This window comes from Pararge aegeria, chromosome 4 (genome assembly GCF_905163445.1).
Source record: "Pararge aegeria chromosome 4, ilParAegt1.1, whole genome shotgun sequence".
NCBI lineage: Eukaryota > Metazoa > Arthropoda > Insecta > Lepidoptera > Nymphalidae > Pararge > Pararge aegeria.
This window is the reverse complement of record NC_053183.1, coordinates 2,686,050-2,713,765: the sequence shown is the minus strand read 5'-3', so window position 1 is coordinate 2,713,765 and position 27,716 is coordinate 2,686,050. Positions and strand designations below refer to the sequence as shown.

The window sequence follows — 27,716 nt, the reverse complement described above, 5'->3', positions numbered from 1 at the left end:
AGAAGTTTCCGTTTCTTATACACATATTTTTGGGATATTATTTCCACTTGTACGCCAGTGCTCTGAGAGTCGATTAAGCTGTGGGAGAAGTAAGTTAAATTTACCTGGCAACACAGTTTGTCAGTGATAAATCAAGATGGCTGACACTTGAAAGGCGGGAACCTTTCGTCACATTGTCGTCTGGTTTCTGTAACAAAACAATCACACATCAATATTTGCGATTAGCTGAGTTTACATTAAAGAAGTACTTAGCAAAGAAATGTTTTAAAAAAGAAGAGAGTTTTAGAAGAAGTTATACTTCAAAAGAAGTATTACTTCTTACGAGAACAATGATGAGAGTTAATATTTATGAGTAAATAAACCTAACCTAAAACCTAAAATAAATAATTTGAATAAATATGTCAGAGTTAGGAGAACTCTTGTTAACGTTATTATTAGTTTATCTATTTTAATATAAATACATATTACAGTTCTCCTAACTGTGACATATTTATTCATATTATTTATTTTATTCTTTATATGATTTTTATTTATTATATCAAAAGCCTTTTTAACTATAAACGGATCCAAAAAATTCGAGAGGTCAACATCAATCCTATAGGAACAAAAAATAACTACTTACAATAAGAACAGTAATCATCTAAGAAGCATCAATCATTTTTCCTATTACAACTTACAAGCTAGATCCGTACCGGAAAGCAGTAATCACGCATAAAGTAAAAAGCGCCTTACAATATTGACTCGGCGACGTGGAGATGTAAATCATCGATGTAAATGTGATTCCGTGAGTCAAAGCCATTGTCATTCCATGCATCATCGCATACAATGCCACTTGTACCATGTACCTACCGTGCACATCGGTCAATACCTAGAAATGTCTTTCTGCTTAGTTAATAAGTATGCACACTGGGAAGAGTGTTATAAAAATAACTGAATAACTTAAATGGAACGCAACGAACTCAAGTAGGAGATACCTCCTTTGATAATTTTTATTTATATAACTAAGAAAATGAAAGAAAGTAGACTACGCGTTTTGTATACTACTAGTTACATTCAACTAGTAGGATACAAAACGCGGCATCATCGCTAAGTAGTGATCTCTGCCAGGCAACCTTAGGATTACGAAATATAAAAAGAAAACAAGAGATGGGGTGTACTCTGTTACGATTAACTACATGGTAATACATAAACCAGACTACACACATAAAACAATATTGATGATAAATATAAAAAGAAATAAACTAATATATTCTTTAGCCATAAATACTTAAATATGAGTAAGAGTAAATAAGCTATAGTCGTCGTCATTGTGGAAGATAATGAGCCTTAACAGTATTTTTTTATTTGCCTAGTGACTTAGCCTGTGTTATGGTTATTTGAAGTGTATTCCACAATTGAAAGGCTTTAGCAGCAGTGAACGAATGCTTAAACTGTTGTGTGTAATGTGAGTGCGGGTGTGTGTTTGTGTGTGTGTTTTATTTAACTGTCGTTTAAACTTATTGTAAAAACAGCTCTTTCAACTAAACTATAATATTACCGCAATAAAATGCGGTGAGAGCCAGTCTTGAAGGAAGATGACGCTACGCCACCCAAATCTACACAAACAACGACTTGAATAGATTTATATCGATGTTAGGAAGTTGTATATATAGTCAATTTTTGTGAAAACTTTTGTGATGCAGAATTTTTGTGGCGCCATCTAGTTTTGGTAATGTGGAGACCGCTGCAGATATTATTTTCAATGCTGTCAGAGTTACAGCTGTGGGAGAAGATAAATTTTTATCTTTTCCTCGGGAAGATAACTGTCTCCTGCCCATGCTAGCTGTCAATTAAATTAAAGTTGGTGTACAACAGAATCGGCACCTTTGTCTTGCGGCACTCTGTGATCATTTTTATTCTTACGAAATTTCTGTCATTGGTCCCATTTATTATTCAAGCAGTGTGTTACTTTGTCATTTTCAGATCGCTCACGTTTTATTTCAATTCCTAAAACTCTGTGTGATACAAACCAAATTCCATTCTAATATTATAAATACTCTAGTTTGTCTGTTCGTTTGTTTGTTACCAATGATATGCATAGGATACTTTCTTATCCCAAAAACATCAGAGCAATGTTATTCGTTTCCGGAGGATTTAAAGAATTACCTTTGTTAAATAAGCACGGTTTAACAGTATAACCACTGCATCCTGCAGAAGAAAATTGGAATGTGTCCCTAGGAAACCGGCTTTTTAGAAAACTCAGTTAAAGTCTAATAGTGCCATTAAAAACAAGTGCCATTTAAAACGTCTTTCAATTACTAATAGAAGTTAAAAATTGTATATTGTGGTAAGAAAATTATGTACAAGTATCAGTAGTGAAAAAAAACATCGCAAAGTCAAGCAACATCGCACGATTTAAAAAAAATATATGTGTGAACAATTCTTAATAGTTTGTGATAGACCCAATTCAAGAGAAAAGTTTTGTAATGCCAATTAATTTAGATACTCCATTTGAATGCATCGTAGTAACTCGTAAGTACTTCGATAATGTTCACTAGTCCCATACAGAACCGTCCGTCCCACGAATATAAAACGTGTAATGTTTGAAGTGTTGTGCCTATGCTGCCAAAGCGATAAAATTACAGTGAATTACAATAAAAACGCAGCTTTCCACAGCTCTGTAATACAAGCCCACTTAACACCTTCACATACGCTCGTACGTGTTACAATATCGATTTGCGTGCACAGAAATAAAACAACACATGAGTTTTTTATTCCACTTTAAGCTAGCTCAGATCTACATCTTACCTGATGGTAGGATGTCTAAGATGGTTGCGGGGTAGCCTGTTAGGAAGTATGGTAGTCATACCACTAATCAGTTTCGCAAATCGCACCGGAAAACTAAATCGCTTAGTGGCACGTCTTTGTCGGTAGGGTGGTAACAGACCACAAATGGTGCTGGCACCTTTGAAATAATAGAGTTATTTACTCTTGGAAAACTTCGGCCATGGCTTACAAGCCTACCGATAAAGTGTACCGTGTAAATACCGTGCCGCTTATCGATTTTGCGTTCCTGCACGATTTAGCGCAGAAACCGATTAGGGGTGTGTTTAATATAACTGCCAATCCCCTAACAACTTGTAGTTTAAAAAATTTGAAACAAAAAAAAAAAGAATTATATTTGAAACAAAACACTTCGCGATTTTGTCCAGGGTGCTTTCTAAGCACTCGTTGATTCATAAAATACCGATTCAACCTTACGAATGTGGGATCAAATGTTTAAGTTTATTTATTTTTATTTAATTTAAATATCTTTATGGCGTAGTATAGGATATATTAAAAATATGAATAAAAAAAAATTAGAACCAAAAGGCGACCTTATCACCAAAAGTGATCTCTGCCAGGTAACCTTAACGATAGGAATATACATGAAAGACGGGAAATCGCAATTACAACAATACAGTTTATGCATATTCCGCTTCGAACTCGGAAACCACGAAAGTGAAGTCGAAGTCGTACCCACTGGGCTACATAGCACAGTAAAAGAAACCAACGAAACACGCCAACGTGAACTTTTGACCATCCACTGCGAATGCGCTTGTAGTTCTCGAGGTCATTTAACACGCATGAATAATTGTAGGATGATGTACGTGACAGTCTATTTGTCATGAAGGCGACACCGGATCGAGCCTTGCATCCTCATTCCTCATAGAAACCTAGACAGAACTCTTTTCAAGCGTGTTAATTTTGATAACATGGGTAATAGAAAGCTGAGAAAGATCAGTTTCATGTCTTGAAGTTATACTTCTTATAGCGCGTCATGAAAATCAGATGAGGGTGAATTAAAAAAAAATTGAATTTGTTCAAAAGCTTCTCACTGCCGTGATGAAGATTCTGAAGTGGATAGAGGTGTGACGAGACTAGACAAAGTACGAAACAAGCCTATATTAAAGAAACTAAGCGAGACCCGCCTTAGATTAGACGAGGAATATGTAAGGAAGCGTTGTAACAACCTGAACACAAAAGAAAGCTACTTGGTGGATTAACATTACGAAACTCTAATCGGCGAAGGAAATGGTAGACCTGACAATTCAGAACAGATTGTCCTGGCGCCAGATAATTAGGAATGGTGACCTCACCTAACTCGGGATAGACCTAGGAATCAGAAATAAAAAAGCAATTCTGTAAGACATTGGGAAAATTTTAATTTGTAAGTGCCGAGTTATACTTGTGATACTTATGTCAACCATTGTTACTTATATCATTTTTTTTTTTTTGCGAAAGTATATATACTGCCTGTAAATAGACCTGAATAGTGTATTTTTAAATTTGTCTGATTGATATGTCAAAAGCATTAGAGCGAGAACTTGGCATGATAAGAATCTCTATGCTAAAAGATTCTTAGTTTTATCCTCTTCTCCTTCTAGAAATAGATTTCCTCAATACTTTCTTTGGACTAGCAAGGCAAGGTGACTGTGTGGAACATCAGCTATTTTCGAGAATGATGAAAAGGAATGTGATAATTTTGTTGAAGTCTAAAATTTTCATTTTCAAAAAGAGCAAATTCTAGGTTTCTGGTTCGAACCTGATTTCTGAACCTCGGTGGTAGAATCACTAAAAAAGACGGTTGGGACCTATTTAAAATAAATGATATTTGTGTAGAGTGGTATTATTATCAGCTTTACTTTTACTTTTTTTTTTAAAACAGCATTAATAATGTCTGCAACCTAAAAACCCGTTCGACACTCGTTCGACTCTTCATCACGACCTTGGCATCGCAGATAAAAATAAAACGAATAAGTGATTAAAGGATACACAAAAAGCGTTATTCCATCGTCTATTTACACAAGAACGAGAAAAAAGTATAAGAATTTTGCCCGCACGTAAGCATCTTGCGGCCATCTTTGTATCGCCGCTTGTTATAACATGGGGACTTTTTGCTCAGTCGAAGCCAAAATGTTAATATTAAAGTTCTTGCACGTATACATGAAAACTTATTTAATCGCATTGAGCAATTTTTAAGTTAACTAAAAGCATAAAACTCGCGCTATCGTCACCAATCGCTTTCCATGAACCAATGCGAAGTGTAATTTTAAACCGAAATAATACTTCACAGCCTTTAAAGTTACATTATGTATACATATAGCATTTATGTATATAGCCCTTCCCTATCCCTATCCCTTCCCTATCCCTACGAATATTATAAATGTCAATGTAAGTTTGTTTGTTACGCTTTCACGCAGAAACTACTTAACCGATGCTCATGAAACTTATTACACATATTCTTGGAAGTGTTAGAAGTAATATAGGGCTTTTTATCCGGACTTTAAGCTCGGTTTTTTTCGGAGAGGGGATGAAAGTGTTTGGCGATTTTACACCATAACTCCGATAAATTATAACCGATTTAAATAATTATTTTTGTACTATAGAGGTCATAATATGTATTTAATTTTGCCCAAACTTTGTGTAGATCTGATGAAAGTGGTTGGAGATAGAGGCCAGAACTCCTCAGCGGACAGCAGCAAACCCCTAGGCTTAGCGATACTGAAAACTTTAATTTTTTTGAGAACTACAACTAAATTGAATGCCACATAAAAAAACAAAATCAAACGCAGACGAAGTCGCGGGCAACCACTAGTAGGTATATATGCAAACATATATGTTTATTTAAAAACACCACCTACCTCTCTTCTTGAGCTGTGTTTTGCCTTTGGTTACCTGAAAGAGATCGCTATGTACCGCTAAGGTCGCCAAATAAAAGTATACACTTTTCGTTAAATTTTGATTTACTATTTTACTATGTTTATGTGGTATACAATAAAAGTATTCATTTATTCATTCATTCATTACGTGCTGTCTCTGCGACACGTCTGTGAAACCGAAATCCTAGTAATTTCTGAGTAAACCACTGCCATAGTTTTTACTGAAAGAAACCAGATACAGTTCTAACATCACATGCAAAATTTAAATCATATGACCCCTGTAACTTAATTAGGTACGCGTCGCGTAGCGTAGATACAATAGGATTGTCATAAGTAAACACTTAGAATGATTTGAATTGGTTTGTATGGAAAAATAAATATACTTCGCACTCGGTTCTAAAAGTTGTTATCATAATATGATTTTGATTTACAACAAATTGCCTAAAGCTATTAAAGATTTGCCATTTTTTAAATTCAAGGCAAAATTACGTGACTGGTTGGTTGATAAATGCTATTACTCGGTAAAAGAGTTCTTGGATAATAAAATATAATCATTAGTTTAGTTATTTTTTACTTGACATTCCATGTTTATTGTTCCATACAGTAAAATTAATGAAATTTTATTATATTCAGCCGATTATTTTGATTTTATTTATTTTGATTATTACATAAATGAATTTGTTTAAATTAAGATTTGCATGTCATATATTATGACTTAACATGTATACCTACAATGTTCTATGCAAATAAAAGGATTTGATTTGATTCTTTTAATTAAATATTTTTATATATTTTTATTTTTTTTCCTTATGAAATATACTTATGCATCCTTCAACATTATTTCGCAATTCGGTTACACTTGTATATGTATACCTACTGTGGATATGTTATTAATATACCCTTAAGATTCCTTGCACATAGCTATTGCTCAAGGTCCCTGGTATTATATTTCATTAAAGCATTTGATATTTTACAATTAATTCCTACGCCCGTTCGCATGTCTACAACGAATATATCAGCGCTCAGCGGGAATCTCCTATTTATAGCTCTTAAGCCAATCGCACATTACCACACGCGCCGCGAACGCACTGCGGCGTCCACCATATGTCCTTAGCGGCTTTAAAGTTTGCGTCTATTGGGATCAATGCTGCTACAAATGCTGTGTTGTCTCTCCAAAAAGTCTCGCGTCGCTAAATATCATCAATAGTCCATAACAGCGCACTGCTGGACTAAAGGCCTCTCCCAACGGTAGGATCTGTCCATAATCACCAAACTGGACAGAGGGTTTTGTGATCACAGTAGAGGGTATTAGTTACACAGCAGGCTGTAACTGTATTCTGTATGAGACAAGAAATGTATCCCATGATCACAAAGCATAAAATTCATTAGTCCCCGTTCCAAAGCACATAGACTAGGAATAGATTACAACTTAAATCTGCCATTCCTGTGCCCGAGGAAGCAGAACGTCCGAGCCACCTAGTTGAAGGATGCTCTAAAACGCTCGACAATGAATATGATGTTTGATGAGAGATGTTCTAAATAAATAAAAATATTACGACAATACACACATCGCCATCTAGCCCCACAGTAAACGTAGCTTGTGTTATGGTTACTAGTATAAGTGATAAATAATTGTTTTATGAATAAACTACTAATATAAAGATAAACACCCAGACACTCATGAAAAATATTTTTGTCACACAATCATTTTTTCAGTTCTGGGAATCGAACCTACAGCCTTGGACGAAGAAAGCAGGTTCACTACCCACTGCATTACTCGTCTGTCTTAGAATCATATTTGTGTACGTGTGCTTTGTATGTTGTGGATTGCCGTTTCCCAAAAAAAGCTTTTAAAGCGTTGCTTGCGGTGCGCGCTGCAATGTGCGATAAGCTTTATAGCTGATGCTGAAACCTCGTACCATAAATGCTAACAGTTTAACATATACAAAAAGGTGGGCAAGATGAACTCCCATATTTAGTAACCCGTAATGTCGATCTATGTCAGTATGCGAGCACTGAACACGCCGGTTATTATGAAATTTATTACGCTGTGGATTTATAATACATACCAAGTCTGCTATTGCGATTGTAACTCAGTTGTCGATCATCGAGATCAAGAAGCTTGGGTATACTGCTCTAACTTCATAGCATTAATTAACTGTGAGATGGTGATAACAAAAAAAAACTGTTTTTTTTTTTGAGTGAACTCACGGGCAACAGCAAATTTATTTTGATATAATCATCGAATAGGTAATATATAAATTACAAAATAAACAGTATTAATTTTACTGTACGTCGCCTGGACCACAGTCTAGCCGAGTTGTTAAAGCATTAGATGCCCGAATTTATTTTTATTTTGTTTAATGCCTCATATTATTGATAACATGTGGACACCACCCTAGGTGACCTGTATCGTGGGGCCCAAATCAGACCAGGGCGCGATGGGAACCTCCTTTAAGTTGGCGAACGTAGTTATCACCTTCACCTCACAATTATTTTATAAACATTATATGTATGAACGCGACAAATTAAAAAAATTCTTTATTCACATAGGCCTGTGATAGGCCTACATGAATAAAGTATTTTTGAATTTTTCACCGAAACTCAGATCTATATGAAATTTAGAAGAGATGCAGTCAAGGTCTAACTTATAAAGTCAAGAAAATTGGAACTGAATGCAATAAAGTACCAAGGTCACGTCAAATCCACACATCGTTGAGACATCCGCAGGATACTGAGTCATCGGCGACGCCATGGCGTCAGATAAACGCAATGGGACCAATTTGTGGTTTATTCTATTAGTAATACCTCATTTGAAAAATAAACTATGTAATAAACTGTGACACGTCGTCTGTTCTATGAAAACCGTGGTACCTATGAGCGGAAGTTTAATTTGTCATGTCATTAGTTTACTTGATTCGTTTTTAGCTTTTTTATCCTACCTACCACCCTTCCACCCTTCCACCCTACCACCCATCCTACCTACCACTCTTCCACCCTACCACCCATCCTACCTACCACCCTACCACCCATCCTACTTACCACCCTACCACCCATCCTCCCACCACCCATCCTACCTACCACCCATGACCCATCCTGCCACCACCCTACCACCCATCCTATCTACAACACTACCTACCACCCTAGCAACACACGTGCCTTGAAGGGTGTTAACGGTTCTGTACGAATCCGTATTTAACAGACTATATTTACTTAGATATTATATGTTACGGAATTCCTGGTCCTGGGTTGGATTAGAGGCCGAATTTATAATTTCTGAATTTTTGAAAAGTGCTGGCACGATGCGGTATAGAGGATTAGGGGTATTGGTTAACCCCTAACTTCTTATACTGCATTATTGCTTACTAACCGGTGAGATTGCAGTCAAGGGTTGTAGTAGAATTTAAAAAAAACCGGCCAAGTATGAGTCTTTGTTGCGCACGGGTTTTAAATTTTTTTTTAAGTTCTCAAAATTTTTTTTTTTTATTCTGTTTTAAGTTCCTATTATTGTTATATCGACGACAGAGATGCATCATGATCTTTGCAAATTTGCCAAGCAAGGTGACACACGGACAAACAGACAGACGGATGGTCGGCGGAATCTTAATAATAGGGGCCACCAAGGTTTTAGGTTATTAGATTTTACCCTTTGGGTAATATAAAATCACACATTCAATCATTTTGAAAAGGATTCACACTTGTAAACAAACAATCGACCTCGCGGAAAAAATTTTTAGGTCAAGTTCACATAAAAGCAGTCCGAATAATTAATTATTTCCTTCAGAATACCCACAACTGAAATTATTATTATTTGAGATAAATTTTAATTGTTTTGTTATTTATAGAGTTAATTCTACAATCTAGTTCTGATGTTTGATAAACCATACTACTTATACATTTAATCATGGTAATTAAAGAAATTGTACTTCTTCTATATGTTTTTATTAACTGCGTGTATGTGTGTAAGTTTGGCGGCCGTATGATTATTATTTCTATAGTAAAGAAGTTTGGAATTATCGACGTTTTAAAATTACTTTGGTTTTAATGACTTTGACTACTTTAGTAATTTAATTATTGCACGCCTCATAAGCGAAGCGTTAAGGTGGGTATTACTGTCAGTTTACGCACACAGAGTGATTTTCCACTTAAAATGTCTCTTTTTTATTTTTTATTGCTTTTATAGGTGAATATAAATAGACAAATGTTGAGAAAAAAACACTATTTTTAACATTTATTATTTAAACTAATAAAAATTGTTTAAAAAAGTTCTGTATTGGACGTCCGTGAGTCTATATGTGCGGATCCCGTATCTTGTGGTCACGATAACGAGCGAAATACTTCACCTATCGAGTTGTTATTTTTATAGGCTTCAGTATTTTGAGGAATAGAAGCAACGGTATAATTAGATGTAGTTTAGTTTAGTTAAAAACGCACATTCCTCCGAAAAGTCAGTGATGCTTGCTTGGGGCACGAACTCGAATCTCCACGAAAGGAAATCCGAAGCCTTACCCACTAGGCTATCACTTATTGTTTTATTAATGAAATCAAAAAGCCGCTCTATTTGAATATGGATTTAAATAACAAAATGAAGTATTTTTTTTTTGCACAATAACCTGTTCAGCCAATTACAAGTCGTAGTAAACAAGAAAACTTGAAATGAGTGGTTGAAATACCATCAACACGTACGAAGAGTTTTGCTTCTTCCTTTCTGATCCGCACCGCAAAGGCCTGGAATGCCCTCCCATCTTCCGTCTTCCCTGATACCTATAATCTGGGTACCTTCAAATCAAGAGTGAATAGGCATCTTCTAGGCCAGCGCGCTTTATCTTAGGCTGCATCATCATTTACCATCAGGTGTGATTGCAGTCAAGCACTTGTCTATATATTTAAAAAAAAAAAAAACTTACACACATACATACCCATATCATTAAAACATTACACTCCTTTTCTGGACAGTCGAGTAAAAACCAAACCAGCATCACCTAACATAAAACGGTATCATACAAAAGAGTTCAACGTCATTACAAACTTTAGAGTCAATAACACAATACGTAGTAATTTAAACCGTATAGCTCATAGAAATAAAGTCTGGAATGTATGGTGTATGAGAAGTACTGGCTAGCGGCCAATGTCAAGAAATCAATCACAAATGTTGACTCGCAAACACTATAGTGAGGCAATCAGTGCGATAAACTTTGGTCTAAAGGCATGCGTTTTGAAATATATATCATTAGACCTTTTGCACCCTAAACATGCTTAGTTGTGAAGCTAAAGAATTAAATCTTTATATATATATTTCTTGTGTGCGTGTGTATGTCACTGAATTCCTCCTAGACGGCTGGACCGATTTGAACGAATTTTTCGGTATGCGTTTGGGTTGCACCCTAGATGGTTTAGATTCACAAATCAGAACGACAGATGGCGCTAGGGTCAGCTAGTAGTATTATAAATAAATAAATAAATATACTACGACAATACACACATTGCCATCTAGCCCCAAAGTAAGCGTAGCTTGTGTTATGGGTACTAACATGACTGATGAATATTTTTATGAATAATATACAGATAAACACCCAGCCACTGAAAAACATTAATGTTCATCACACAAACATGTTCCAGTTGTGGGAATCGAACCCACGGCCTTGGACTCAGAAAGAAGGGTCGCTGCCCACTGCGCCAGTTGGCCGTCAAATAAGTGTTAAGTCATTATATGTTAAGTAAGTAGAAGCGGTGATAGCCCAGTGGGTAGGACTTCGCATTCACTTTCGGGGAACCAAGTTGGAATCCCAGCACACACCTCTAACTATTCTAAGTTATGTGCATTCTTAAGCAATCAAAATATTACTAGCTTCAACGTTGAAGGAAAACATCGTGAGGAAACCTGCACGCCTGAGAGTTCTCCATAACGTTCGCAAAAGGTGTTCAGTCCACCAATCCGCATGGCTAGCGTGGTGGACTATAAACCTTATTATGAGAGAACCCCCTTGCCTTGTACATAGTGGCTAGTCTATGGCGTGCACTTCATACATGCACAAAAGCACTGCATACCCTAAAATTTAAATATATCCCTTATAAGAGGAGGATTTTTTTCCATTTTATGCAAAATTCCGGCTGTATGCATACCCTGGTAAGAAACGCAGTGCACGCCACTGTGGCTAGTTATGAGTTAAAGATGATGATGATGATTCGGTTACGGTGAAACGTAAACTCGGTGCGGATGAAGTCAAAGGTACCTCATAGTACACCTAAATAAAATGAAAGATACCGGATACGGCCAGGATACAGTTATTATACAATGTAACATAATATTTCGCTCGGTCTGCTGAGAAAATCTTTCTATACCTACATTTCTAGTGTAGAATTACATGTTCTTACGAATTGTTAAAGGCGCTCCGGAAAAAGAACGCAAAATCTTAAAATAAAATAACTTATGCCGTATTTCTGCCAAACCAATGACCTTGAGATATGTCATTTAGATTTAAGAATAAATGATCTTTATGAAAACCGCTAAGTAGAATTCAACTCACAAACCAGAATTCAGCACACACAATTGTTTCAAAACTGCTATTTAACTAAGTAAATTTAATTTAATTTTCTCTAAATATGAATAAAAAAATCTGTCGCCTACAATTTCTGATAAGTAAATTATATTTTATTTAATATAAAGAGAAAATTATATTAAATTATATGTACTTATCGTGCAGGTTTTAAGTAGTTTTTATATATATTTTTATAACGCCATACATTTTATAATCTTCAAGAATCGGGCTTTCAAATGCAAAAAAGATTTTTTAAAATAGACAGATAGTTCCAGATATAAACCTCTCTGCCGTTGCTAACGGCGCACGGTTGGAAACAATATCCTTATAAACATAAACGTGTAATATATAATATTAAACAGGGGTATATTCCTCAGCAAGTAGGATATATTTTTTTCGTCTCGTGCCTATTCTAGTCTGCACTTACCGTCAGATTGCTGCGTCTACACTTCGTCGGATTTTGTATGACTATCCTTTACCTTTATACTCTATAGTATTTAAATCAAAATTATTCTCATTATAATTAATGGTCCACTTGAAATGATATTGAGCGCTCTTTTTACCTGACACCTACAATAACATGTAGCCTTTAATCACAGATTAACAACCGTGTCAGGTTGATTTCCTCAAATTGCATGTGTTGATCCATTACACACGAGTTAGAAAACAACTATGTATCGGATGACATCAGCTTGTCTAAAAGTAAGATGATGTGAAGCAAGCGCGGTACATACGCATATTAATGTTGGACAAGCACATTTCATATACAGTTATATACTACAAAATAACAGTTCAAAAACTACGACGAAGGGTTTTATTTTTTGTACAATATGAAATCTAAAACGAGGAGGTGCCTATATTATATATAGCTTTAAACCCTGCTCAAATAATAAAGTGTTATATTTAACAAAAAAGCATAGTCGGTGGCCGCCGCACTCGTGTTGATTATGTCAATAATTAGGACTGTGTAAACCACCACATACGTTTGAGTTGCCAAAACCTGGCGTTTCAAAAGTACTTATATTATGTGGATTCTGAGAGGAGACTTGTGACCCGTAAAAGGTCGATAATTATGATGAGAAAAGCTAATGGTTCGTACCAGGGTTCGAACCCACCCCTAAAAGGGAAGCTGAAATGACACCCAGTATCACAGCTCAAGTTAAAATGAATTGCATCGCATCTACACTTTTTATATCATCTTTATTTTAAAACAATTATTTTGGGAATGTGAACTCACGAATTACTGTCAAAGCCATGCTGCCGACGTGCAAGAACGCTATTATTACTTTTAAAACGAACACGTAAATTACAATGTTACGAGTATAACAGTGTTACCAGTGCATTAAAACGTGATTACAGAGTGTTACCAAATTATCTTATTATTTCGCGAAAACACAAATTCGGGCGCCTTTTTAAAAGTAGTACAGGTGTTAACCATAATGTTGCGTTTTTTCGTTAAATAAAATTACTTATACTCGTATGGTATATACTAAACAGTAGGTAGAAGGTACCTTTCGAATAAGCCCGTATGGCCTTACCAATAAACAAGAAATAACGTAGTCATTTAGTATTTTATCACGCTCTGACATTTAAAAGACACACACACTTTAAGTTTATTGAATTCAATAGCCCTGTTTTAAGGACGTGAAGCGCTGATTACCCAGTGGTTAACTTCGGCTTCACTTTCGGGGAGCCGAGTTCGAATCCCAGCAAGCACCTAAAACTTTTCTAAATTATGTGCATTTTTTAAGTTATTAAAATATCGAATTCAAATTCAAATTCAAAAATATTTTATTCATGTAGACCTTATTACAGGCACTTATGAAGCGTTCATACAATTAACATGTTACACTAATGTTAGTAATGGTGATAACTGTATTCGTTAACTTAAAACTAAAGCTAGGATCACTTGCTTCAACGGTGAAGGAAAACCTGAGGAAACCTGCATGCCTGAGAGTTCTCCTAAATGTTCTCAAAGGCGTGTGAAGTATAACAATCCGCACTGGGCCAGAGTGGTAGACTACGGCCTAAACCTTTCTCATTGTGGAAGGAGACCCGTACCCTGTAGTGGGTCGGTAATGGGTTGATATGATGATGATGATATTGGATTCATAATCGGTAGTTCTGTAGTAATGCTCAGTGGAAAACTATTGCCTATAAACAAAATTACACTTCGCAGAGCATGCAAGGAACTCGTCATAGAAAGTGCCGGCCTGTGTCCATCCAATTGAGGCGATTGTGTTAAGCCTTATGCGTTTGTACCTACACCTGCAAGCACGTATTTCACATCGGAAAACTGCAATGCTACTTGGGTGTAGAAATAAGCATGGCAGCTTCCACGGACGAGCTCTGTCCCAAGAAGCTGTACTACTAATGTCATCGTCAGTATCAATAACTGTGCTGACGAGTGCTATAGAAATTTATGAACTCAGAAATTATTGCTGTTTGAGGCCAGCCTTAGGGTAGATGTTTTGAATTAAACTTTTAATAAAGAAGGCTATTATAGTATAAATGAATGAATGAATGAATATACTTTTATTGCACACCACATAATTAACATAAAAAAGATAGTAGTTAAATAATACACCAGAAGAAACTGCAGTATGATTGATTTAAAAATAAATGTTTTAATATACTTATTTCCGTATAGATACCTACATAATATAAGAAGTCTAAAGTAAGATTGTAGAAATAGAAATAAAAATTGCGAACACAACTTCTGTATTGATATTTAACCTAAGTATGGGGTTTCATTGAAATAATACGTCTATTAGAATGTTTTAATTTGCTTAATTGAATTCTCAGAAGTTCTTCTCATAATTATGCAGACAACCAGTTAAACTTTGCATGATGGAAGCTAAATTACTGCGCAAAGTGTTAACATAACTCAGGGCTTAAACGAAAAAATAAAAAAAACCTAAAATAAATTGCGTTTAAAAATAGCAAACTAGCATGGAAAAAATATTTAAAGATGGCGGAATTAAATCCTAAGTTCGCGCCATAAATCGTTTCGCATAGACAACCAACATGGCAGTCCGTTCTATATTGTCTTTGGTCCACACACTTGCGTTCGGTAGTTGCAGTTAAATAGAAACACATCTCTATTACTCTGTTTATAAGGTTTACATTTCTTTCATACATTTAAGAGACTTTAGCTATAAAATGCGATGACAATCGGGTAGATATCCCGTAGTTTTATTGTATGTTGCGATGTGAGACTGGAGGCGTATCGTGTGAAATATTATTATTGTTTTAATTGATACAAGATGAGCGTGAAATAGTAAGAGGTATTAAAAAGATGTAAAATATTGCCGTGGGGAGTATGTGTGAAAGACTATAGTTATAGCTTATTTATTCTTATTGCGAAGTGAATTTAATAGTCTTGATGTATTTAAATTACTAAGAATTCTTAGGAAGGTCTAGTAAGGTATATGTTTGGATCGCTGAGTAAAAACATACAAACGTGCAAACACAGAAGCGTTTTGGAAATTTTGGCTTCTTGTTTTCACTTTTGAAATTAAGAACTGACTACATCCGATTTAAAAACAAATTACACTAAGCCAACTAAAGCCGGCAAGAAACTCCCCGTCTGCAGCTGAAGTAATTTGGCGGGTTTCTTTTAAATGTAAAACCAACATTTTACACTTTGCAGTCTAAGATGGTAACAGACAAACGTGTTCGTTGTCCGTATGGCAATTATATTTAAAAGGAAACCCCATATTCATATCGTTTAATCGTTTTAGTATCTCAAATACCAACATAGCACATTATAAACTGAAACAACAATATATCTGAACTTAAAGCACACTTTTTATCAACTACAAAGAGATAACTTCTCCTTGACACTTCTGTCTATACTCTTCAGTATCTCTATTTTCCCCGCCATTTTATATGACCTACCTTTTTTTGATCTGGGTTCGTGTCATTTTTAAATCCTACTCCAACTTGTACCGACCACAGATTATGCATAATTTTGACCAGTCTGAACGAAGATAGCTTTTTATCTTCAACCAAATGTTCATACAAAGGCAGATTTGCTAACATATTCATAATCTCCTTCTCCACCAATGGACGTCCACTGCTGGTCTTTTATAGAGAGTTCCAAATAAGTACCACGGTTTTGTGCCGCTTGCGTACAGCGGCTCCCTGCGACTCGCTTGATATCGTCCGTCCACCTCCTCGCGGGTCTACCAACGCTGCTTTTACCGGTTGCGACCCCAACGTCTATCGGTTCTCCGAGCTATGTGCACTGCCGTTTGCCTACGCGCTTAGCTACGCGACTCTTTAAGCTATTTTGTAAATCTGGTTCTTCTACGGATCTCATAATTTAGGCAGTTATAGAAAAAAATAAAAATTTTCACACAGAAATATTTTTATTTTAATTTTTTTTTACACAGAATTTTCTCTGGCCTCGTGTGGTCGAAGGCTTTTAAAGACGTAATCCTAAGCGATTTAGCGTGCCGGCCCGACATCGCGTAGAAACCTATTAGGGTTATTATTTTCATATAACTATGCAGTTAGACGTGCATCTAAGGGATTCAGCGATCGGGTACGATGTCGCATAAAAACTGATTCGGAGTCTGGGTTAAATATAACTACCATACTCCCTAAGCGGTTAGCCCGCTACCATCTTAGACTGCATCCACACTTACCAGGTGAGATTGCAGTCAAGGGCTTGCGAAAGACTAAAAAAACAAGAATTTGCGTAACCAGTGCCGGGGTTCGACCTCGGTCCCAAATGGAGGCCGAAGTATTAACCTCTGCGCTACCCCCGCTCTACTTAATAAAAGCTTGTAAAAACCTACCTCGTTTATTTAACGTCCCCACTCAGCCCTCGTAAGGGGCCACATCGAAGACGGTCGATATCTGCAAAGATAAAACAGGTCAATCAAGATGTGTATTGTAAAATAAAATGAGTGTTATGTACTCGCTTAATGTATGAACTGTTTATTTATAAAACGGGAGGCTATTTTTAGAATTGCGGTTTTTATTCATACTGAAGAGGCGATAGCCGAGTGGGTAGGACTTCGACTTCACTTTCGGGGGGCGAGTTCGAATCCCAGCACGCACCTCTTACTTTTATGAGTTATGTGCGTTTTTTAAGCAATTTAAATATCACTTGCTTCAACGGGGAAAACAGACATATTGTCAAAGGTGTGTGAGATTCTATTCTAGGGATTCTATTGTTGTTCCATATCTTGTCGTACTTTGTCCTGGATTGTTATTAATTTCCAGTTGAAGTTCTTCTTGTAGGAATTAATGGCATTGATTTTGTTTTCCAAAGCCGAAATTAATAGTAACTTATTTTTATCGGTTATTCGGTTTTGGTTGTTTGTATCGCCACGCCAACAATCAGGTTTACCGTCCGCCTATAGATGTTTCGCATGTTTTGCAATATAACATTAATCAGTATAAGTCATAGCACGAACCGCAATCAAATGTTTTCCAAAGGGATGCACTTTTTGTCTCCCAGGACTTACACCAAGGACTTGTCAATGTGACTCCATTGACATTTGCGGCCGGTTCCTTATCGACATTAAACAAGCCGAAGCGACGCAAATGGAATATCGACCTTATAGCATAAGTGATACAGGTGTTCTAAATGTCGATATATTTGCATCCTTATATGAAACGATGAAGGTCTTCGACTTATTTGTTTTTGGGCCTTTAGGTTCCTGTATGTTTTGTTTTTTGTTGATGCAACTTTGTGCACGACTTATGGCAAGAGATGGAATACACATAGGCTATAGGGGCCCGTCGACGTATATAAGTTACTGGAATACAGAAAATAAAAGCAAAAGTTTCTTATCGCAATATCTCGCTTAATTTGGAGGCCGAAATCTCGATATTAAAACGAAACTCGCTCGCTCGCCCACTGCTATTAAACTTCGTACAAAAAAATAACTTGAACGTACACTATTGTGTGGACGATTACAAGTCGATGGGCATCGAAGTTTTAATTGCTTACGATACAACATTTCGATTCTATAATCGCTGGGCGTTATGATTTTATCTCGAATGGGATAGTATTCAGTTTGATGTTACTTACTTTTTAATCAATTAAAAGACTATTAATAAATGCGGTTGTATAGTAACGTTGCTTTACTATACAACCTGTTTTGTCTTCTTCTTTTGAATGTCAAATAATTGATGACAGAAAGGGAGAAATATTTTTTTTATTACTAATCCTTTTAAGTACTTTTTAGTTATACAGTGTTTTCCTAACCGATTTCGGCCGAATTTTAGACTACGCGGGATACTCGTAGTTGGGTGGGTTGGCAGCTCCGAAAGGACCGGAAGGAGATCAGGTGCAATACCGACAGCTTAATGTGTTATCCGCGGGTCGAGGCTGAATCACCATCAATTTGTGGGTTACGGTTAAGGTCTTCTCCCTGGAGAGGTAGAGCCGGAGCCAAACCAGTACATATGCTATCACCGAGAGGCGTGCACTTCATACATGCACAGAAGCACTGCCTACCCTAAAATTGATATATAACTCGTATAGGAATAGGATTTTTGTTCATTTGATGCAATCTTCTTGCTGCACGCATACCCTGGTAAATATCTCAGTGCACGCCAATGTATCACCACTTTATTAATCACAAGTGAGGGAAATTCGTGATAAATTATGTAAATTTAGCTAAATTTGCTATACTCCGCGAAAAGAAAGAGAATCTGTATAATGTAATATATAATTTCTTTAATGCTTATACTCCACACAAAACAGATCTTCGGCAATGTACCCACGTTTCGCTCTGAAACAAGAGCATCCTCCGGAGATGTTGACTTTACAATGAATTGTTAAGTCTTTAACATTTATAATATCTCATCTTATTTAAGAGTTTCAAAATGACATATCATTAGTATTTTAATGAACCCGGCGAATAAGGCGTCGTTCCGCGTTCCTTGACCGCGCGCCCACCTGTGACTAATAGATAATGGATCCGCCATCGCCGTGCCATAATACTAGGCGTACGCTTTGTAACATTCGTGATCAAACAGTGACATAATAGCTGGCAATGTTTACTCGAACTGTATTTGTAATGTACCTTATAGTTGGCTACGTTCCAAACAAACTTCTGACCAGAATTGGGATTGCTTCCGAATTGGGCCTAAAGCTTCGCTCGTTTACAATTTTCAAACGGAAAGTACACAACAACAACAAACAATTAACAACAACAATAAACAACAACAAAAAACAACAACAACAAACTACACAGACGTCGTACGACAGCGTTACTTCCGTCGGAAAAAAAACTGAGTTACTCCCTAATCGCGCCTAAAGAAGTTTTACTTGAAAAAAACAACAGAAATATGCTTGCTAATAATTCACACTGAGCCTGCCGGAGGAGACCCGTGCCTTGGGTTGAAATGATGGTGATGATACTAATTATTATCTTCTACCTTCTGCCCGCGACTTCGTCTGCGTGGACTTCAGAATTGGGTCTAAAGCTTAGCTCGTTAACAATTTTCAATTTTCCCTTGGGAACTACTTAAGGAATCTGGATAAAAGCCTAAGTTCTTTTCCATGTCAAAGGCTACATGCATGCCGAATTCTATGCAAATCCGTTCAGCCGTTTTTTGCGTGATTGAGAAACAAATATCACTTTGACTTTTATAATATTAGTAGGATAGTAGGATAATAGGTTTACTAGAATACTAGGACTTACGATTTCACTTTGGGGTTCGAATCTTACTTTTCTATGTGCGTTTTTAGTAAAATATATCACTTGCTTCAATGGTGAAGGAAAACAGCATGCCATATGTTTTCCATAATGTTCTCAAAGGGGTGTGGAGTCCACCAATCCGCACTGGAACAGATTGGTGGATTCGGGTAAAAGACCCGTGCCGGGTTGGTTGATATGATGATTTTGCACATCATTATGTCCTATGGCATTTTATTATGGGGTAAGTCTGCTGATATAGATTGAATTTTTGTCCTTCAGAAGAAGACTGTTCGTGCAATATATAAAATGGGCCCAAGAGAGTCATTAAAGTATACATTTAAAGAATTTAAAATAATGACGGTGCATAGTCAATTGAAACATATTTGAAAATATAATTTTATCCATAAAAATATAAAAAAAAATTAAGAAGAAAATGGAATGTAACAATATTAATATTAGAAGCAAAAATAAACTCGTTGTGCAGTTTACTAGGCTACATAAAATAGCTAATTCATTCAAGGGCACTTATACATTATTTTATAACAAATTGCCGAATGAAATCTTTGAGATTCTAAATATGTTTAAAGTTTATTTAAAACGTAAACTTACGGAAAAATTCTATTCTAATGTTAAGGATTACTTAGACGTTAAAAAAGCTTGGTTGCGAATTGCTTTAACTCTGGGACCAGGGCGCGTTTGAATCCCTCATAAGTCGTAACTTTAGGTTTAAGTTGGCGAACGAAGTTATCACCATACCCTTACAATTATGTAAACATATATGTATGAGCGCTTCATAAGTGCCTGTGATAGGCCTACATGTAGTAAAACTAAGTCGCTCTTACCGTTTGTACGAGTACGCTACTCGCTAGGATGTTTTAAATAACGCCACGGGTATTTTCAAGCAGTTTTCAGTAATAGATAAAGTGATGTTTTATGTGTAGTATATATACATCTTATGGAAGAGCTACAAAAAAAGATTTTATCGAAGAGAAAAGCCACAAACTCCAAGATGTATTATGTGATGCCGCATTGGCGTATTGTTTGCGATTTGAATTGCTTCAATTCAATTCGATCATTAATCATCTGTCAAAATGAGAATTACATTGATTGTGACTTGCTAATTTACTTCGACCCTTCTAGTTATAGAGTTCAGATGATTTATCTAACTCGAGGTAAAAAACTAATAGGTTGTTTGGTCTCAGACATGGCATGTAATACGTAGATGGTAGCGGGCTAATCAGTCATAGCACGGTACGGCGGTACGGCAGTTATTTTAAACAAATACCCCTAATCGATTTCTATGCGACGTCGTACCGGAACGCTAAATCACTTAGTGGAAAACTTTATCTATGGCTGGTTCATGGCCACGGCCGAAGAAACCAAACCAGTGAAAATTCTGAAATTATAAATTCCCAAATTTTCCCTTCCGGGAATCAAAAACTGGACCGCCAACTTAAAACCAAAGCGCTCACCGCTGCGCCCATTAAAGTCAACGTGTATATAAAGATTGAAGAAATGATAAATAGCATCGTAACGATCCTAGTTTGAGCAGATTATAGCAAATTATGCATAAGATTCTTTTTATAACATGGCTCTCCACGAAATAACGCCTGCTAAAATCTAAAATAGTGTATGAAAATCACTTTACTTTTTTAAATAAAACCAACGATATTTCTATTTAAACTGGCTCCAAGACCAGAAATACCAGAAACACCTAACAGATCAGAAAGAACTCGAATGAAGTCGAGGGCATGCAAAATAATAAAACGTCTAAACTAAATTAAGCTAGCAAGAAATATTTGAAGGTCCAATAAGAATCGCTAAGTTGTATGACGCTAACTAGCACGACCAGCCTTCCTAGAAACGGAGACAGGTCTTATGTCAGAGCAGTCACGACATTTTGAAGTAATAATGTTTTAAGCGATGGCAGTATGTCCACAGGAATTACCAACTCTCTTTGTTAACTTGAATATATTTTATTACTAGCTTTTAAAGGCGGCTTCGCTCGCGTGGTAATTTGATTTTTTTTTCAGGAGGAATATAGGACATCGATCATGAATACAGATCAGTGCACTATTTCAGGACTTTTGGCATAGAGATAATTTATGAGCTACATTATAAATAGACTACTTTTTATCCCGGAAAAATGTAAGCAAGCTAGCAAGCGAGCACAAAAGCAAGCAAAATACAAGGCAAGTAAGCGAGCAAGCGCGAGCGCGTAAACTTATCTTCACATAGCATCTTTGCATTTTTCCGAGATAAAAACTAGCTCATGTCACTCTCCGGCCCGTAAACGAATTTACAACGCAGCTTTGGACTGTGGACAGTTAACATTAAGCGAGTCGCTGGGAGCCACTGAAGACAAGCGGCCTATGCTGTGGGTCTATGTCTGTGGGACTATTATCTACGGGACCTCGCGATTCGTACTCACTCTTGACCTCTTTTTTTTTGGAATTGATAAGAATTTGGATCATAAAAGCTTCATTTCCCATACCCCGCGAAATGCCCGAGAATCTGTATGGAGTAATTTACAATGCATTATTGTTAATGTTAACAATTATTCATTGTAAAGTCAACATCTCCTGAAGATGCTCCGGTTTCGGAGCGAAACGTGCGTAGAGGGAATATTGCCGAAGATCTGTTTGGTGTGGAGTATAAGGATTGAAGAAATTATAAATTACACCATACAGATTCTTCTGATGTTCGCGAAGTATAGCAAATTAAGCTTAATTCTCATAATATTCATTGTAAAGTAAACATCTCCTGAGGATGCTTTAATTTCGCAGCGAAACGTGCGAAGAGGGTACATTGCCGAAAATCTATTTGGTGTGGAGTCTACAGAGTTAAGAAATAATGAATTACACCATACAAAATCACCTGTTTTTCGCAGAGTATAGCAAACTAAGCCTAATTTTCATAATATATATATAATGGAATTCTGCAAAGTAACGTAAAGCTAACCTAAAAAACACAGAACAATCTTGGAAAAGTTCGAGACATCATCAAAAAAATCATTATTGCATGATGTTCTTACTCCCTAGGGAGTAAAGTGCGTTATTATAATCTAGAGCATCTCCACCTCAGTTGATAACATTAAAGGTCGAATAGATCGTGTCGTAAAGTTTAAAAGTCACGTAACTGTTAGGCGAGTGGTGGGAACGGTAAACCACGAACGTGCGCTTACTGCTTGATTCACCGTAACAGATATAATTCACTGGCACAATACTAAGATGATGCTGGTACAGTCTTTGGACCTTGGAAACCGGTTAACATTTCGAACCGGTTGCGGTAATTTGGTTTGAAAAACCTGGGTTTAGAATCAAACAGGTTTTATTCTGGCGGAATATGCAATCATGTTTACATTGCAGTGATAGCCTAGTGGTTAAGGGCTTCGGCTAGGCTTTAGGAGTTTAATCCTTTCCAGTATCATACTGTGAAGGAAAACATTTTGAGGAAATTATGAAAATTAAGCTTAATTTGCACTCCTAGAAAAGCAGGAGAATCTGTATGGTGTAATTTTCAACTCCCTCAATCGTTATACCCCACACCAAACAGATCTTTGAAAATGTACCCTCCACGCACGCTTCGCTCCGAAACCGGAGCATCCTCAGGAGATGTTTACTTTACAATGACGTCTTAACAATTTGTCTGGTGGGAGGCCGCGGCTAGTTACCACCCTACCGACAAAGACGTGCCGCTAAGCGATTTCGTGTTTCGGTGCGATGTCGCGTGGAAACCAACTAGGGGTACGACTTATACCGTGCTCTCTAACAGGTTAGCCCGCTACCATCTAAAACTGCATCATCAGCACCAGGTGAGTTTGCGATCAAGGGCTAACTTGTAGTGGAATAAAAAAATAAAAAAAAAAATCTTTGTAAAGTCAAATTAAGCTTATTTTTCATAATATGTCATGGAATTCAGCAAAGTAACGCCTGCTTCTATGCAATATCGTGTGGAAAAGCTAGCCTTAGATAAGGGTTACACAAAATAACATCGTTCATGCTTACAATGTCAACGTATACTCACTTAGAGCATGAGGGATTATTTATCTCATAAAAAACTCTCACCTTTATGCACTAGAGCATAATATGTCTATTATGCTCTAGTGCATAAAAGTGTATTGTTATAACCGACTTACCGGCTCAAGGCTTATCATTTTTATCCTAAGGCTTAATTATCGCTTATATTTTTAACTTTTCGTGAGGAATTCATGTTTTGAGCGATTTTTTTTAAATAATACCATCATGGTATATGTACCATCTTCATCATGAGAAGGGGTCAAGGCCGTAGTCCACCACGCTGGCCCAGTGCGGATTGGTGGACTCCACATACCTTTGAGAACATAATGTCGAACTCTCAGGCATGCAGGTCTCACGATGTTTTCCTTCACCGTTGAAGCAGGCATATTTTTAATTACTTCAAACGCTATGTGCGTACTAGAAGTAATTAGAAAAGTTGAAGGTGCGTGCTGTGAAATCAGAGCTTCGCTTTAAATAATTACTGTCAACTGCCAAATCGAATGAAGTGACTAAATTTCTCTTCGAGAAACACAACTAAAGTCGAGCGACTTTAGATAGTTTAATATTAGTCGCGTAGGTACGTACTCGTAGATACGGCAAATCATGAAACTACATTATTTCATGTTTTAGACTACTATTTGGTACCGTGTACTTCAGACAAATTAATTCAGAAAAGATATTATTAGATGTAAAGAAAGCGAGCATTCCTGCATACATAACGAGTTTTATAACACTGTAACTCAAATTCCCATGTAAACAATAATAAATGCCTGAGATAGCATTGTTCGCGAGTTTTTTTCGTATTTTACTCGCAGACATCAAATCTTTCACCGACTTTCTAACCGTTTCAATGCGCTTTTTGAAGCGGAAAATTTAATTATCGTTTAAGAAGACAGCTTGTTGAAAATGACGATGTATTGATACACTTTTCGATATCAAGTATTATTTTGATAATATTGCGATGTTATAGGTAATATTGGTTTCGAGTCCGAAGTTCAAGGCTTACTGCCGTAGCTTTTAAAGCATTACTGTTTAAATATTCTAGCTCCTCTTTTAGAGTCATAAAAGGTATGTCAATTGTAATTTTAAAGTAAATACTACTTTAAGCGATGGTTACTTTTTAATATGTAAACGTAGTGTTCAAGTTATTGTAGATTTAACGATTTGATGATTTAACGTTAGCTAGGTAGTGATAAGACACTGACAAATATCTTTGCGTCGTCTGAGTCTCAATACAACTGAAGTGTTTTTTTTTCATTGCGCTGAAAGCGCTTGACTGCAAACACACATTAAAATGAAAAATGTAAACAGTTGATGTTGAAAAAGAGCAACTGCTGAGTTTCTTTCCGGCTTCTTTTCTAGCATCTGCCTTCCGAACCGGTGGTAGAGTCACTACAAACAGACAGACTTGAGATAAGTGAATTTTGAATTTTGAACGCTTCAATGCTTATTTAGTGATTAAAAATCAGTTCTAAGTCTGTTTACTGTAAGAACTTCATCATCATCATCATCATCATCATCATCATCATCATCATCATCATATCAACCCATTACCGGCACACTACAGGGCACGGGTCTCCCACACATTTATTTATTTATTAGCTTTTCAAGGGAAACAAACAGTACTATTACACATAAAAGTAATGCCGTATTTTTGTATCACATAAACCAATAAAGTTTCCACAACTTGGTTATACATATAATACGATAACATTAACCACAATTGCTTTGGTTTTTAGTTCGGGCAAACGAGTCGCACATAACCTCTGTCCTGCCCAAAAGAACAGAGGCAGCCATAAAGATTTTCCACCACGACAAAAAAAAAAAAAAAAAAGGAATAAGTATCTAGCAAGCAATTATCATACAAAAAAAGAAGAAAAATAATTTAATTAAAACAAAACTCAAAAACAAAAACTTGAGAGAAAAGTGTAGGACGTGGTTCACCACGCTGGCCCAGTGCGGATTGGTGGACTCTACACGCTTTACAGAATATTATGAAGAACTTTCAGGTATGCAGGTTTCCTCACGATGTTTTCCTTCACCGTTGAAGCCAGTGATATTGCACGCCTCATAAGCGAAGCGTTGAGGTGGGTATAACTGTCAGTTACGCACACCGAGTGATTCTCCAACTTAAAATGTCACTTTTTTATTCTTTATTGCTTTTATAAGAATATAAACAGACAAATGTTGAGAAAAAAACACTATTTTTGCACTCATGATATTTTTAAATCTCTTTTTATTATTAAAACTAATTAAAAAATTATTTAAAAAAAGTTCTGTCTTGGACGTCCTTGTGTCTGTATGTGCAGATCCCGTACCTTGTGGTCACGATAACGAGCGAAATACTTCACTTATCGAGTTGGTTTTTTTTTTTATAGGCTTCAGTATTTTGAGGAATAGAAGCCTATTACTTTCTCATCACCACGGTATAATTAGATGTAGTTTAATTATTATTTACAAATAACCTCAATTTTATTGTAATGAATGTGATTAAGAGGCGTGCATGGATTTTCCAACTATCTCTATATATAAAAGAGAAAGTGTGTCCGTATAGGCTACGAAACGAAACGGCTGGACCGATTTCAATGAAACTTTCAGGGAATCTCCGGATTGACCTGGTGAGTAATCCTGTAAAGTTTGGTGACGATCAGAGCACTCCTATTTTTGAACTGTCAAACTGTCAAATACAGCTTTTATTTACTATGATGATACTCTATTGTTGGGTGTATATGGGTGTAGATAATGATCTTCACCCGCTCGAGAAGAGAATAGAAGAGAATGAATACGGAGAGAAATAAATGGTTTAATATATTATGAGACTTAAATTAAAAATTTAATGATGTAAGTTTATTGTTTAAATAAAATAAAGCAAAATCGAGCCTGGCGAAGCGGGCTGGGTACGCTAGTTTTAATTATATAAAACGCACATAACTTAAGTTAGTGGTACGTGCTTGGAATTGATCCAGAACGTGAGGCTGAAGTCGTAACACAAGGCTATCACCGCTTCTTTTTAAATACTTACTCCGCTGTTAATATGCATTAGTAGATAATAATATCTATTTGCATTGCAATGCGTTATCGATGCTAAACAGGGTAGCAAAACGAGTAGCCAGTTTAGAATCTTTGCGGAAGCAGAACGGGTCCGACTAGTTCTAGGCCGGGCGATTAGATAATGTTGGATGAGATATTTCTAACCTTCACTTAGTTATATATCTTATAGCGTGATAGAGGTTTATTGACGTTTATATGTTATTGTTATTTATTCGAGAATTAAGTACTAAAGGTATGTGTAGCCGCTAAGTTCAGTTAAAAAAAACGTGTGTGTGTTCTTATGTACACGTGTTAGAAGTTATACTTCTTTGGCGTACCAAAAATTTTATCTTTCGCCCTATTCTACGTTCGTAGAAAAAACGACACTAACGATAGAAAAAATGTATTTAATACATTGAAAGTTATAACTAGTTAAAAGTTTACTTAAATATCACAATAAAAATATTTGTACATAATTAAAGAAATGGACGTAGTAAACATATTTAAATTCGGAATACTAATAGATTCATTATCGGCCAACCATGTTTCACTGAACATTAAAATTTGAGATTTTTGTACAGTTGAATCAATTAATTAAAAAAAAATCCGGGGCAAAAAATTACCTGATTGAGCCTGCAGACTTTGACAATTGAAAGTGTACACTCAAACCATATAGCTGGCGTCAGGGTGTCGGTTTGTTATTACACAGGGTGTCCTCATAATTTTTCCCTAATGCGCCAAAAGAAGTATATCTTCAAAAAGAGTGTGTTAAGACCGCGC

The 27,716-nt window shown here is 36.3% G+C and overlaps 1 protein-coding gene across 3 annotated transcripts in view; it reads right to left on the bottom strand.

The window, feature by feature from the left end:
• Positions 1-27,716, bottom strand: part of LOC120637867 — a 115,827-nt gene that overhangs the window by 51,424 nt on the left and 36,687 nt on the right. For all 3 annotated transcript variants that reach the window (XM_039909909.1, XM_039909911.1, XM_039909910.1), the window contains exons 2-3: positions 17,026-17,086; positions 105-187 (exon numbers count right to left, since the gene is read on the bottom strand). The gene's annotated coding sequence lies outside the window, so the exon portion shown is untranslated. The remainder of the gene's footprint in view (positions 1-104; positions 188-17,025; positions 17,087-27,716) is intronic.